This window comes from Emys orbicularis, chromosome 11, assembly GCF_028017835.1.
Source record: "Emys orbicularis isolate rEmyOrb1 chromosome 11, rEmyOrb1.hap1, whole genome shotgun sequence".
In the NCBI taxonomy this organism is placed as follows: Eukaryota; Metazoa; Chordata; order Testudines; family Emydidae; genus Emys; species Emys orbicularis.
The window spans coordinates 41,053,363-41,067,394 of NC_088693.1; the positions used below are offsets into that span (position 1 = coordinate 41,053,363).

The 14,032-nt window shown below is 39.9% G+C and overlaps 1 pseudogene; it reads right to left on the bottom strand.

Moving 5' to 3' along the window:
* Window positions 1-12,638, bottom strand: part of LOC135885792 (dynein axonemal heavy chain 11-like) — a 184,110-nt pseudogene extending 171,472 nt beyond the window's left edge.
* Window positions 12,639-14,032: the final 1,394 nt, after the last annotated feature.

The window sequence follows — 14,032 nt, forward strand, 5'->3', positions numbered from 1 at the left end:
TACTAATCTACACACTGTGTACAAAGTGTGTAGATCAGTGAAATTGGATTAGTGAGGTTACATTGTAGGAAAAGATATTCAATTGATATATGCATGTGTATTAAATAAATCATGCCTGACGGAGACTATTGGGGCTAGAGGTCTCAGACCTAGAAGTTCTCCTACTCATTCTTTACTGTCAAACACCCTCACTACTTTCTGTCTCAGACTTCCTCTTCCTACTAGAAGTGCATATAGTAGAGCCCTGATGGAGCTGAACTCATAGGTCATCTGGTAGCATATATTTCTACATACATTTAACAGTACAGAAAGTTAAATCACCACATTCTGATAGAAAAATGAGCTGAATGCAAGCACATGCCAACATGATGCCCTATTAAGGATTTCCACAGCACAGTATATACTCCGTGGCTAGATATATTTCCATGACTCCATCTATCCTTGCTGCTTTCCCTCTCTAGATCTGCAAAACCATCCTACTTACTTTCTATGGAGCGATGTCTACCATCATGCCCATACAATGAGGAAAACAGGAATTATTTTTCTTTCCAAATATAGGTGTCCTTGTAAGAACTTTCACCGATTTCCTCACTTTCCCAGGCCATTTATTTTCTGCACCTCCTCTTTTTTCCTGTCTCAATTCAGGCAGATTTTTTCATTTCCTATCCCTGATATTGTTCACCAACTTGAAGAAATCACTTCTCCTATTTACCACCCTGTGTTCTTTCATCTCTCATGCTAGCTGGTTCAGGTGGGGTTTTCCTGCTTGCTCTAAATCTTCTTCCAGCTCATTAGTCCTCTACTCCACCCTTGATCTTCATCTCCTTCACCTTTATGGTTGCCTTTAGTGTGCTTTCTGATATCTGTGGCTTCCAGAAAACCTTTTCCCTTAGCACTACAGTACTTTTGCTTTCTTCTGTGACCATCTCCACATGATCCTCTAACCCTACAGTACTTTTTGTTATTGCTGTAAACCTGCTCACCTTGTACTTTGCTTGCAGGTCTGCCTCCATCGGCTTCTGAGGGATCAGGCTATTTCCTTTGTCCTTTCCTGATCATGATGCGCTAGCTTTTTTCTTCAGCTCCATGAGGCATCCTCCTTTGTTTGCTCTTGTACACCCTCCTCTGGGCCATTGATTCCAGAGCTCTACTAAGATATAATTGAACATATTTCTCTGTTCCCACTTACATTTCACCAAGTGGCCAGCCTTTCCTGTCTTTTCTTATCAGCTGTTTCTATCACGTACAAGCAAATTATTGTTCTTATATTTTACAAATTGACATATGGAGAATGATAGTATTGGGTTAGATTGCCGGGCAATGAACACAATGTACCAGGCATTTCAGAAATAAATTCACCCACCACTGCTTCCTAATTCAAGGTCAACTGAAATTCCTTACAGATTATGAAGAAGGAAAAGGTATTTTATGATAACAATTCCAAGTTCATGTTACTTTTGTTAATGCTTTGAGAGATCTAACTTCTCTGAAAGAATTGTGGGGTATTATTTCCTTAGATATTTTTATTGCTGGGGGAAAACATTTCTTCTTAGCAAGTTTAGGAGACAGAAATCATCTCCTTTATGCCCAGAAAAGGTATAGCATAGGCACCAGCAGAGCAAGATTCCTCATGCTGTCCCGGCAACGTATTTCAAACTAATCTGAAGGATTAGTCTAAGACTAAGAGGATAAGTCAGTCTCCATGTCCATTCAATACTTGACTCTTTATTTAGACAACAATTAATGGTGACGGTCATTCTGGGGTAGTACATACACACTAGGAACTGAACCCACCAATTAATTTGAAACTGGTGGAACTTATCAGTAAAGACTCTCAGAAGAAATTGCTTCAATTTAATTTTTAACAATAGCACAATATTAATTGAAACGTTAACTCTCAGGGCTTATGATGTTAACATGATGGAGACCTTAATAATGCCAATATTAATTTCATATGATTTTGTACCTGACAGAGTTTTCAGAGAGATTTGAAAAAATATACACAGTGAAGGCACAAATTGATAAAGTCAACTCAGTCATAAGCAACCTAACCCAACAAGTCTTTCCATTGACTTGAATTGGGTTTTAATTACTTGGCAACAGCATGTCCCTTCTACTAACACTAGCATGATGAAATGGTTTATTAGCAAGGAAAATGGTTTTGATTAGAGGTAGAATGAATGAACACCTCAGATCAACAGGAATTGGAGCATCTTGTCAGTGTCTCATTGCTTCCTCGGGCCCCAAGCACTACTTATTACCCCTACCTGCTCAACTGCTTCCAGCTCTCCTATGCTACATCCTACTACACCAGAAGGAGAATGAGGAAATCGTTATTTTAATGAGTCTATCAAGTGAGCAGCAGAAACTGGGGTACTGTAAAGCTCTATATTTCTATAGGCCATAGATCCATGACCAGACTTGGCTCTGGTTTTGTCTTGGCAAAGTTCATACATGATAACTGAGTTTTGCCACCCCCCAAATGTAATTACGTGGGGTAATCTCTGGTTTTAATCAACCACTCATTTCTCTACATGTCTTCAGCTACTATCAGTCACTCTAAATAAAAGACATGTATAGAAGAGGTAAAATAAATGAATTCTTTTAGCAGATTCATTTGTATCTAATGTTTGTTGTAGTAGTCTTTACTTCAATATATTAACAGTAAGATGCTTTTATCTGTGACAAACAATCTTGCTCAATTCTTACAGAACACCTCCTGCCCTGATCCCTATCCAAAATTCCAATTAACCGGGAGTTCATATTTTCACACCGCTCGGCAGTTTGATTATGTAAGTGCTTATTCAATGAACTAAAGACCTTAATCACCCCCTTCAAAGCACATGGCTCTATATAAGGCCTCCCATGTCTGAAATACATAAGGATCATCATCATAATAGTGTGGCAGCTGTGCTTTCTGCAAGCCAGAAAAGTTAGTTCTGAATACAGCAGACACACCTCAGCTACTGTCTACCATCTGCCTAGTTAGTGGGTAGACAACCACAGCAGACCAACACAGCTGCTCCTGACAATGTGAAAAACATCAGTACTTCCTTAAAGGCTTTGGCAATGTGGATAAACAATTTCAGTGAAAAGAATATTTAAAATTGCTTCAAATTTTCGCTGCAACTGCTATTATGCCTCGCACCACAACAAAGTGATTATGCTCAGTCAAATGGATTTTGTTCAGCAACTGTAACAATCTTACGCATTTTTGCAGAATACCAGTTAACAAGGCTAAAAGACCATTGTCCTGGACAAAGAGCTTTCATTATAGACACACTAAAATAATTACTGAGGTCTTTTATCCTTTCTTTTCTTTTAAGTAAAAATTTTTTTCCACTCTCGAGAGTTACTTTGGGCTACATCTTGCACTCTTTACCCGGCCACACACAAAGTGTTTGAGGTTTCTCAGAAAACCCTACTTTTACATAAGTGACCCAAGTCCAAATTATTAAGGCTGAGCACACCATTTTCAATTAATAATTTAACATGTGTCACCATTTTTTGCTCCCGATGTTCTCAAATTGACAGATAGAATTCTTGAACTGAATCAGTATTCCTCCAGGAGTGTGCTGGGGGTAGTGTTCTATGTGTGGTAATGGTGTTGCCGGGGGTGAGGCAGGCCAGCAGTGTTCCACGCTACAGGTTCATGGCAGGAGTCCTCTGCCAATGGGTGACTGTCGCTCAGAAAGAACAGGTCATCATGTTGTTGCAGTACAACATAAGGGATGAAATAGGGCAAACTTTGAAGAAGAGAACAGATTTTGTTTACTCTTTTTTTTTTTAAATTAGCCTTCTATTAAATTTTATAATCTCAAAGAAATTTAGTTCTGCCAGTGGTCCAAGTGTCCCAGACAGCCATGCCTTACAATATTCAATATCTGATAAGGCACTATTTAATTAAATAGGAATACACAAGGTCGGAATCTATATAGCTTGTGAGGTTCTATGACCCCTTTGTTAAAGTTCCTGGGTTCTGATCTTTAAACGCTGTCCTTATCTAGCAGTAAGAGGAATAATCACAAACTGAAACTGAGCATCACAAATGTTTACAAGACAGTCTCCCTGGTCCTCATCCCATCTGTGACATAGTTGTGACAGCCAGGTGAATGCTTGTCCACTGGAAATCTCCAGGGTAAAAATATGAGAGTTGCATAAATTACATAGCCCAGCAAGTGTGATTTGAAATCTAATTTATAGTGATCTCAGGGTTTTGTTTACATTTGCAAACCTTAAGCATAACTTAGAAGTGGAGGCAGATTTAAACATTTTGCATTCCCTTCTCCCTACACAAACCTGTTGGATACAACTATCCAGAAACAGCCCATGCAGCAATCAAGCTGTTCTGCCAAGAGACTGCTAAACATTTTCTGACTATCCCCCTGCATCATTCACAGGAGAGGACTCTCTTTGTATCCAGATCTAGGGTGACCAGATGAGATGAAGAAAATATCGGGACACCGGGGGTGGGGGCCAAAAACAAAAACAAACAAACAAAAAGCCGAGTGCTGCCGGCTGGCCGAGAGCAAAAAAAAAAAAAAAGCCGGCGCAAAATATCGGGATAAAAATTGCATCCCGACCAGAGATCGGTTGGGACGCTGGACAAACAACTCAAAATTGGGACAGTCCCGATTTTATCGGGATGTCTGGTCACCCTGTCCAGATCATAATGGCTTTCATTGGGGGAAGCTATTAAAAAGGGCTATCCCACCTAATGGTCCATCTGTAGAGAATATGGGCTCAGTTCTGCAAGCAGCTGAGTGCTCAAGGCCAAAATGCTCAGCACCTTGCAGGATCAAGCCCTGTAATTCCTTTTAGGAGAAGTCAATGAAAAGTCTTGTGGTGAAAAGCGGTTTGATGTGGCCACTGGAGGATTCATCTTGTATAAGGGAATCTTTGGGTTGTGCAGACCCACCACACCTCCTATGACACTCCCCTATCTGAAGTGTCCAGCTGTACCATACTCAGCATTTCACAAAAAAAGTATGTTTATTCCCATGAAGCCTTTCCACCCCATGGCTCCTTTTGCTCTAGCCCCTGACTAGGGAGGCAAAACTGGGCCAAATTCTGCCCTCACCTACAACAGGTTCAACCCCACGTAGGTCAGGACAAAATTCAGCCTTCTAAATCAAACACTCTGAAAAACTGCAGCTTTCTTCAGATTGGCTGATTTTATGTCAGGACTGGAGGCTCATTATTGCAGTTTTATTCTGCTGTTATTGCTCCAGTAAAGTAGCACAAGAAAAGGTTAAGTTAAAAAAAACCATTTACTAGTATAGCGGCTTTCCCTCCAAGTTCCCACAGACTTTAGCCCTGGCCTAGATCAACAGCCATCTACATCTAGTCTTCTCTTCCTTCCTCCCCTTTTTGGGGGGAGCTATTCCAAGAAGAGAAATGGGAAAACACTAAGGGTCAACCTGGCCAAAAGTGAAATGGAGTCTGAAAACGTAACACAATTGCTGTATTATCTTCCATACGCTTTTAAACTTTCAAGCTAGCTAATAAATGTACATGTTTATACTAATTGTTAACAGATAGTAATTGGAGCTAGATTAACGAGAACCCTGCTGTCACATTACAGCATACATTTTTAAAGACATCTTTAAACATTTGGACAAAATATCTATATATATTTAAAATGGCATTTTTAACTGGTAAATTAATTATCTAACTGAAGCAAAAAAAAGGATAAAATTGATTGAATCAAAATATTCCATCATTGCCATACATAAGCATCCAGAGTACCTTTACAACAAATGAAAGTATTCTTTATTTTATGCTTTTAAAAATGCATTAGGGTAATTGCTGTGCAACAAATTACCTTCTTTGCTCTAAGCTTGGGTACAACATCCCTAGCATGTATATCAATTGTGCATATTGTCATGATGCTGTGACGATCACCAGAGTGAGTTCCCTAACAGCATGGTTATAAGGGCATTCAGTTGAGCAATCTGCAAAATAATTATATTTCAATGGAGATATTACACTGTGAGGGGAAAGAAAACCTATTATATGTCAAGTGCTAAATGGAGCCGTTCTGGTACCAAGACACATTTATTGGTGTTTTTAATCAAAGCAAATAACTTTTGAAACTAATAATGGTATTGTTTTCCTACCATTTTAATTTGCTTCTTTAATAACAAAAATACACTTTGCAGCTAGTGGCCATTACTTCATTTCAAAATGAACAAACACTGGTTTTCAGTTTCATTTGCACTACTACATCACCAATGTGTTATGTGGTTAAGTTATTAGGTGTTTAACATCTAACACATAGCACATGTACAGTAATATTACTATTTTGGAAATGAATGTGAATTATTTTTGTCACAGCTGCCATAAAAAAAAATTACGTGTTTTGCCCTGATTCTCTAACAGTAAGTCTGCTTTGTGCCAGACGAATGGTGAAAAGCAGGTTGATCTGGCCACTGGAGGATTTGCTTTGTATAAGGGAATCTCAGGGTTGTGTAGACCCACCACACCTCCTGTGACACTCCCCACTCCACCTGCTGCTGTAAGGGATGTCGCCTGGGGACAGAGGGAATGGCTCAGACACCCCTATTCCCCAGAAATCCCTGCCTTTTGCAACTCCTGAGGGCAGATGGCATAGATTAGAGCAGTCTTCAGTCTGCTCTAATTTATTCCAAGGAACCAGATCAGCACAGGATGTCTTATCATCAGGGCATAAGGTGGTTTAACGGCACCTTCGCACCCTCCCCATCCTGAGCTGCAGAGAGAGCTCTTTGGGAGCAGCCCAGCATCTGGGCCTACCGACTGCACAGATAAGCCTAAGCACAAGTTGGGAAATACGGGACTTGGCACAATATATTTTCTATGAAATATAAAAATTGTGGCTGTTGTGAACAGTTGTGGCAGAGCTTTTTACGTTTCAGCATACCGGCTTTCAAACTTGCTTTCTACAAAAATATGATTAAACCCTCTTTGGCCCAGCCTTCCTAATGTACTGAGGCCCCGACCCTGCAATGAGATCTGAAAAGGCAGACCCTTGTGCCCGTGCAGAATCTCACTGGAGTCAAGGCGAGTTTGTGCAGATACAAGGGTCTAAGCAGGGCTCATTACAGGATCAGGACCTAAATCCTGGTTCTTGTTCCCTAAGAAAATTGCAAGCATTGTTTTGTGTCCTCCTTACTAAGATTGTGAAAGTTTCAACTTAAACCTTGTAAACCCTTCAGATACTATGGGGGACAGTGTCAAATTACTATTAATAATCTTACTTTCTATACTTGCATATCACTTTCACACACCTGTTTGTGACTGTAATATTTCAGAGCAGTTTCAAACTCCCTCTTCAAGAAGCTCAAAGGTAATTCCAACATCAGCAGCCCACTAGATCTGACTGTCCATCAAAGCCACTTGTGCAGGATAATCAAACACCCACTAGTTTCATGGCTTGTCTTCATAGGGTGCTACATCTGCTCAATGTGCAACAGCAGTTAAAAAAGCTAATGGAATGTTAGGAATCATTAAGAAAGGGATAGAAAATAAGACAGAAAATATCATGCCACTATATAAATCCATGGTATGCCCACACCTTTTATGATTTTGTACACAGTTTCTTCTAAACGCCTCAAACAACATTTCCATTAGGCAGAATGCTGATTTTCCTTAACATGCTAGAGGTGTGATTTATCATGTTCTAAGCATCTGTCTTCTTCTGGACACCTCTTCAAGTCTATTTTCCAGCAGAAAGCAAGGCATCCGGCCCAAATAGACACAATGCCCACTTCCATCTGTGACTGGCCAGAAGATTGCATCCAACCCTACTGGACACAGTCCTGGCTATAACTGTCCATTTGTGACTTCTAGGGTTGAGGTTTAGGAATAAATCCACTCACCCTGTAAAACCTTCCGTTGACTTACAAGTCCAGAAACTTACAATCCTGATATTCAAAACCCACTGTGGAATTAGCCCTAGATAGCTGAGAGATGATTTCTTCCTCTACGATATCCAACAGCAACTACATTCCTCTGGTTTACAATGAAGCTATAGAGGGGCTCATGAATACGAGAGGCAGAACTTTCACAGGAGCTCAAGCTACACCTTGGCAACCCATCCCACAAGGGAGAGGAATGTCCACAGAACTAACCAAAAAACATATTACTTCAATTTAATTTTCCCTCAGCACTTTCTGCACATGTGGGTACATCTCACACACTTTACAATGTATAGTACCAAGTTGAGCTCCTTATAATCCCTACCATTATTAAGAAAATGATTTTGGTGGCCTGTATCCAAAGGCAACAGCAGTGGATCACTGTTCATATTACTCAACGATTGCATATAATTTGGCCTCACTGAAACAATCTCTGCTCTGAAAAGGTTGAACTCTGGGCTATTATGAAGACTAAATTAACTCTCATCACTCGAGTGAGTGATCCATTCACATCAAAGTCAAAATCACTAGTTGAGCAGCATGGGAAAGCTGACACTGTAGCTGACTCACCTACAGTTACTAATGGATAAGGCTGTATTATTTTCTCAGCCAGCGGGGATTTCAATGTAAACAAAAAATTAACCATTTGCTGTGAAAAACAAAAACAGTGGGAAAATGTAAAATTCAGCCTTTCCACTTTTTCTTTTAACTGCACATATTTAGCTAAAAGCCTGAGAGATTTCGATGTGATTAATCTTGCTGAGACAGGTATGAAAGCACAGGAGGCAAATGAGGGTAGGACCTTGGTTGGTTTCCCCTTGGAATCTCTTAAATTGAGCCTGAAGATCAGACAATTGAGAGCAGTAGGGGGGAGAGAAAATAGGGAAGAAAGGAAGTTAGCAGGAATCAAGGATCAGCATCTCCCAAAGAAAATAATACACTTTCATCAGGGAAAGAACAGGGTCAGGTCTACCTTCTTACTTGTAAGTTCTCATTCTCTTTTCACACCCCAATTTAGGGCTGATCGACAAATGGAATTTTCATCTCACAGGAAATTCTAATATTTCATCTGATTTCATCCTGAAAGGGGACCAGATAGACAGATAGATAACGATAAAAAAAAATTATAAAACAAAAAGTTCCAAAAATTTCAACATCAGAAAAGTCAAAACATTTAGTTTCAGATTGACATTAATCTCTGCATCTGCCTGAGCTGCTGCTGTGCCTTACGAGAATGGTAGTTTCAGGTCTCTCGTGCCCCACTCTTTCTTATGGGCCTTGTTCACTGGCTAGCCTACATCCCTGATGATTCACTGTTATGTCTCTGTGGTTGGAACTCCCATGATGTATCTCAGCCATTCAACCACAGGGAGAGAGCACAGTGCATTGTGGGAAATATAGTCCAACCAGGAAGGGGGGCCCATAGGGGAGAATGGGGAGCAGAAGAAACAACAACCCCCTTTAGGCACTGTGGTGGCTTAGGCAGAGATTAATGTCGACCCAAAATGAAATGTTTGATTTTCCTGACAGAAATTTGTGGTGATACCCCCTTTGCTGATGGAGAAATGTTTGTTTGTTTGTTTTAGATAGATTAGATAGAACCAGCCCAGCCCCCACTTCTGCTCTCAATACTTTAGTCTGCAGGTCAGACTCTTAAATGTTCCAGTTGCCTTGGGGTGACTAAACCATTCAAGGCTTGTCCACTTGTGCCAATCAAACTAAGTTGGCTTCCTAAACTGATTTAGTTATTTCAGTACAAATCTGCACATCCATGCTTTTATTTAGACATAAGTCTCCATACACCAAAGTAACTGAATCTGTTCTAATTATGTGATAATTAGAATTAAGTAACCTTTGGTTATTGGGTAGCATACTACTCGCTTAGTATTATTGTGAAATATAATGCAATAACCTTTGGTTATTTAGCGTGAGGCACAGATCAGCCCTCAGAAATAGGGGGAAGGAAAAGCACTCAAGAACACTTTTTTACCATGCCCTGTCTGATTAGCAAAGGGCAGGAAGACCAGAAGACATCGCCTTTCTCGTAAATGCTTCCTCACTGCTAAATGGTTTAGTAACCCTCAGGGCAGGTGGCAGACAGGCTCCAACTACCCTGGCCAGGCATATGTAGCCGGTTTATTCACCCTTCCTTCTGTGGCTTCTCCCCCTAGAAGCAGCAGAATGCAGTCTGGATGGAGCCCTTACACTTTCTAAAATAATTTGCTTCACTGCATTATGTGTCACAATAATACTAAGCAAGTAGTACACCGCCCAATTATCTTACCTGCCCTTCGCAGACCCAGGCCTTTGAAAAGTGTACAAACTCCTCTTCTGTATTGTACATTCCCACTGCCATTTGTATTTCCACATTCTCATAATCAAATTTAAGCTCACTAACAGTGTCAAATCGCTTCAGCAAATGTCTGGTAATCTGTTGATATGAATTAAAAAATTGCAGCTAGAATAATTTTCATTTGGACACCAATAGCAATAGAAGAACAAAATAATGAAGAATAAAAAGTTTGCCTGCCATGGGTCAGTTCCTTCAGAAACTATTTCCACTAAATCCACTGCAGACACAAAATACAATCTTAGAAAGCTGATCTCTTGCCCTCCAAATAGTCTGCTAAGGATTTCTTACAAAGCATAAGTCATAAACACATGCACATAAAGCAATGAATATAGGGCCAGTTATTGTTACTTATTAGTAATAACACCTCAAGAAGGAGGATTGTTATTATGGCACACAAACTAGTCTAGCAGTCAGGAAGTCTTGATTCTTTTTTGTCTTTGCCACAAACTTTCTGTGTGACCTTAATGTTTATAACGCATTTTGAGTTCCTCAGATAGACGATATTATAAAATTGCGAAGAATTTTCATTACCTTACAGTTCTATACATCTTCAAAGCACTTTACAAGCAGTTAAATAATGAATGAATCCTTTCAACAGCCCTGGGAAGTAGGTAAGTATTAACCCCATTTTGCAAATGGGGAAACTGAAGTAGAGGGAAGTTAAATGATATGACTAAGCATGCACAACAAGTCAGAATTCAAAATCAAAAACAGGCATTCCTTCCTTCCTGCACTGTGCATGGAACTCTATGCAAGCTTTGCAAATAATTTTAAAAAATAAAAAAATTAAAAAATCGACACATTTTGTGAATGATCTCCAAATTGACCACATTTTTCTCAGGTGGATTTACATGATTTGAAATTATTCACTTAACAACTTCTGCAGAAAACTCTTGCTCTGTACTTTTTTCAGGAGAAGTTCCTTGGCAAATATTCAATATTTTGATTGTGCAAAAAGATCAAATGCTATGACTCTGTTCCTTGACTGGATGAGTGTAACACTTGGAGCTAAAATACTTATGATTTCAAATTCAGCACTTGTTTTCAGAGGAAGGATGGTCCAGTGGTTAGGAACCCTACCTAGGACTTAGGAGACCCAGGTTCAATTTCCTGCTCAGCCAAAGGCTGTGTGACTTTGGGTTAGTCCAGGGATCGGTAACCTTTGGCACGCGGCTCGCCAGGGTAAGCCCCCTGGCGGGCTGGACCAATTTGTTTTCCTGCCCTGTGCGCAGGTTCGGCCGATTGCCGCTCCAGGCCAATGGGGGTGGTGGCAAGCACATCCCTCAGCCCGCGCCACTTCCCACCACCTCCATTGGCCTGGGACGGCGAACCACGGCCAGTGGGAGCCGTGATCAGCCGAACCTGCAGATGCAGCAGGTAAACAAACTGGCCCGGCCCGCCAGGGTGCTTACCCTGGCGAGCCGCGTGCCAAAAGTTGCCGATCCCTAGGTTAGTCACTTAGTCTCTCTGTGTCCCAGTTCACCATCTGTAAAATGAGGATAATAGTATCTCCCTACATCACAGGGCTATTGTGAGGATAAATGCATTAAAGATTTTGAGGCGCCCAGATGTTATGGCAATGAGTACCTAAAATAGAGAGATTTTTCTATGAGCAATGTGCTATTTGCTTAAAATTAATTATTTCAGCAAAAATTCCTGCCAGTAAACTCATCTACCAAAATATTTATGAAGCAAACCCAAATGAGGCTGAAATATGCATGAAACAAAACTCATTTAAAAAGTGGGCAAATATTTGGGGAAAACTTTTGTGGTATCCACCCAGCCCTGATCTCTCAGATATGCATCTTCTATCATTTCTTTACCATTTACACATATAAGACTTGGTTTCTGCAGCTACTTTATATGCAGGTATTCCACTGATTTGACTGGGAATTCTATTTGTGGAACATACTTAATCTAGGAGAATCTAACCTTTGTTGAAGATGTTTAATTTTTCAAGCAACCCCATCTGGTCTATTATTTCTATCACTTTTCTTGTCTTCAATCACCCCAGCCATAAGCTCCTAAGCTGACTGCGAAGAGTTACAAAGGAATCATACAAAACTGGGTGACTGGGCAACAAAATGATAAATGAAATTCACTGTTGATAAATGCAAAGTAATGCACACTGGAAAAATAATCCCAACTATACATACAAAATGATGGGGTCTAAATTAGCTATTATCACTCAAGAAATAGATCTTGGAGTCATTGTGGATAGTTCTCTGAAAACATCTGCTCAATGTGCAGCAGCAGTCAAAAAAGCTAACAGAATGTTAGGGACCATTAGGAAAGGGATAGAAAATAAGACAGAAAATATCTTGCCATTATACAAATCCATGGTATGCCCATACCTTGACTACTGCCTGGAGTTTCAGTAGCTCCATCTCAAAAAAGATATATGAGAATTGGAAAAGATACAGAGAAGGACAACAAAAATGATTAGGGGTATGGGACCGCTTCCATGTGAGGAGAGATTAAAAAGATTGGGACTGCTCAGTTTAGGAAAGAGACAACTAAGGGGAGATAGCATAGAAATTAATAAAATCATGAATGGTGTGGAAAAATCAAATATGGAAGTGTTATTTACTCCTTCACATAACAGAAGAATCAGGGATCACCCCATGAAACTAACAGGCAGCAGGTTTAAAACAAACAAAAGGAAGTATTCTTCACACAGCACAGTCAACCTGTGAAACTCATTGCCAGAGGATGCTGTGAAGTCCAAAAGTATAACTGGATTCAAAAAAGAATTAGCTAAGCTCATGGAGAGTAAGTCCATCAATGGATATTAGTCAAGATAGTCAGGGACACAAACCCATGGTCTGGGTGTCCCTAAACCATATGATTGTCATAAGCTGGGGCTGGACAACAGGCAATGGTTCATGTGATAATTGTCCTATTTTGTTCATTCCATCTGAAGCATCTGGCATTGGCCACTGTCGGAAGACAGGATACTGGGCTATGGACCATTGGTCTGACCCAGTATGGCCATTCTTATGTCACTTGCATTCTCAAAATGTTTTCATTCATATACTTTTTAAAAAAAAATATGATCTAAAAAGAGTGAATGAATACAGAGGCATCTAGCAGTTTCTCTATTATTGAAAGGCTTTGATCCAGTTCCAGATCACCTCAAGATACCCCTTGCTGATTATAAAACACAATATCACCCATCCTTGGAGTTTGATCCCGTGAAATATTGAGCCTTTCCTGTGAGGTGCTGAATATCAATGAAATCAAGGGGAGCTGAGGGCACCCAGACTCCAGCAGAATCTATAATTTATTTATTATTGGTATGATCCAAAGCAACTGAAATCAATGGAAAGCTGGGAAACTGGGCAACAAATTGAATTGAATTCAATGGGCACTTGATTACATCCTATCTTACTTATGTGAAACCAAAACAGTTTTAGTGCACTGGATTTAGCTTATGATACTGTATATTGTTTGAAAATAGGACAAGATGTTCTATAGTTATATCATGTCCTTCACTACAATTGATTATTAAAGAGCAATATCATTTCATTATCCCCAATCTCTTTGATACTGGGGTGACAATCCAAAACACGAAAATAACATTCAATAATTCTTGAAAATCCTGGATAATACAAAAACAAACCATTGCCTGGCTGTCTTGTAATGTCTCTTTGAGGTTTTCATCAGATTACACCAAAGGAGTGCCTGTGCTATGATACTGTTCATATGAAATGTCCATTACACACTAGATCGGATTAATCTCCACAAGAGCCTGCGAAACATCAGAAACAACGAGGAGTAC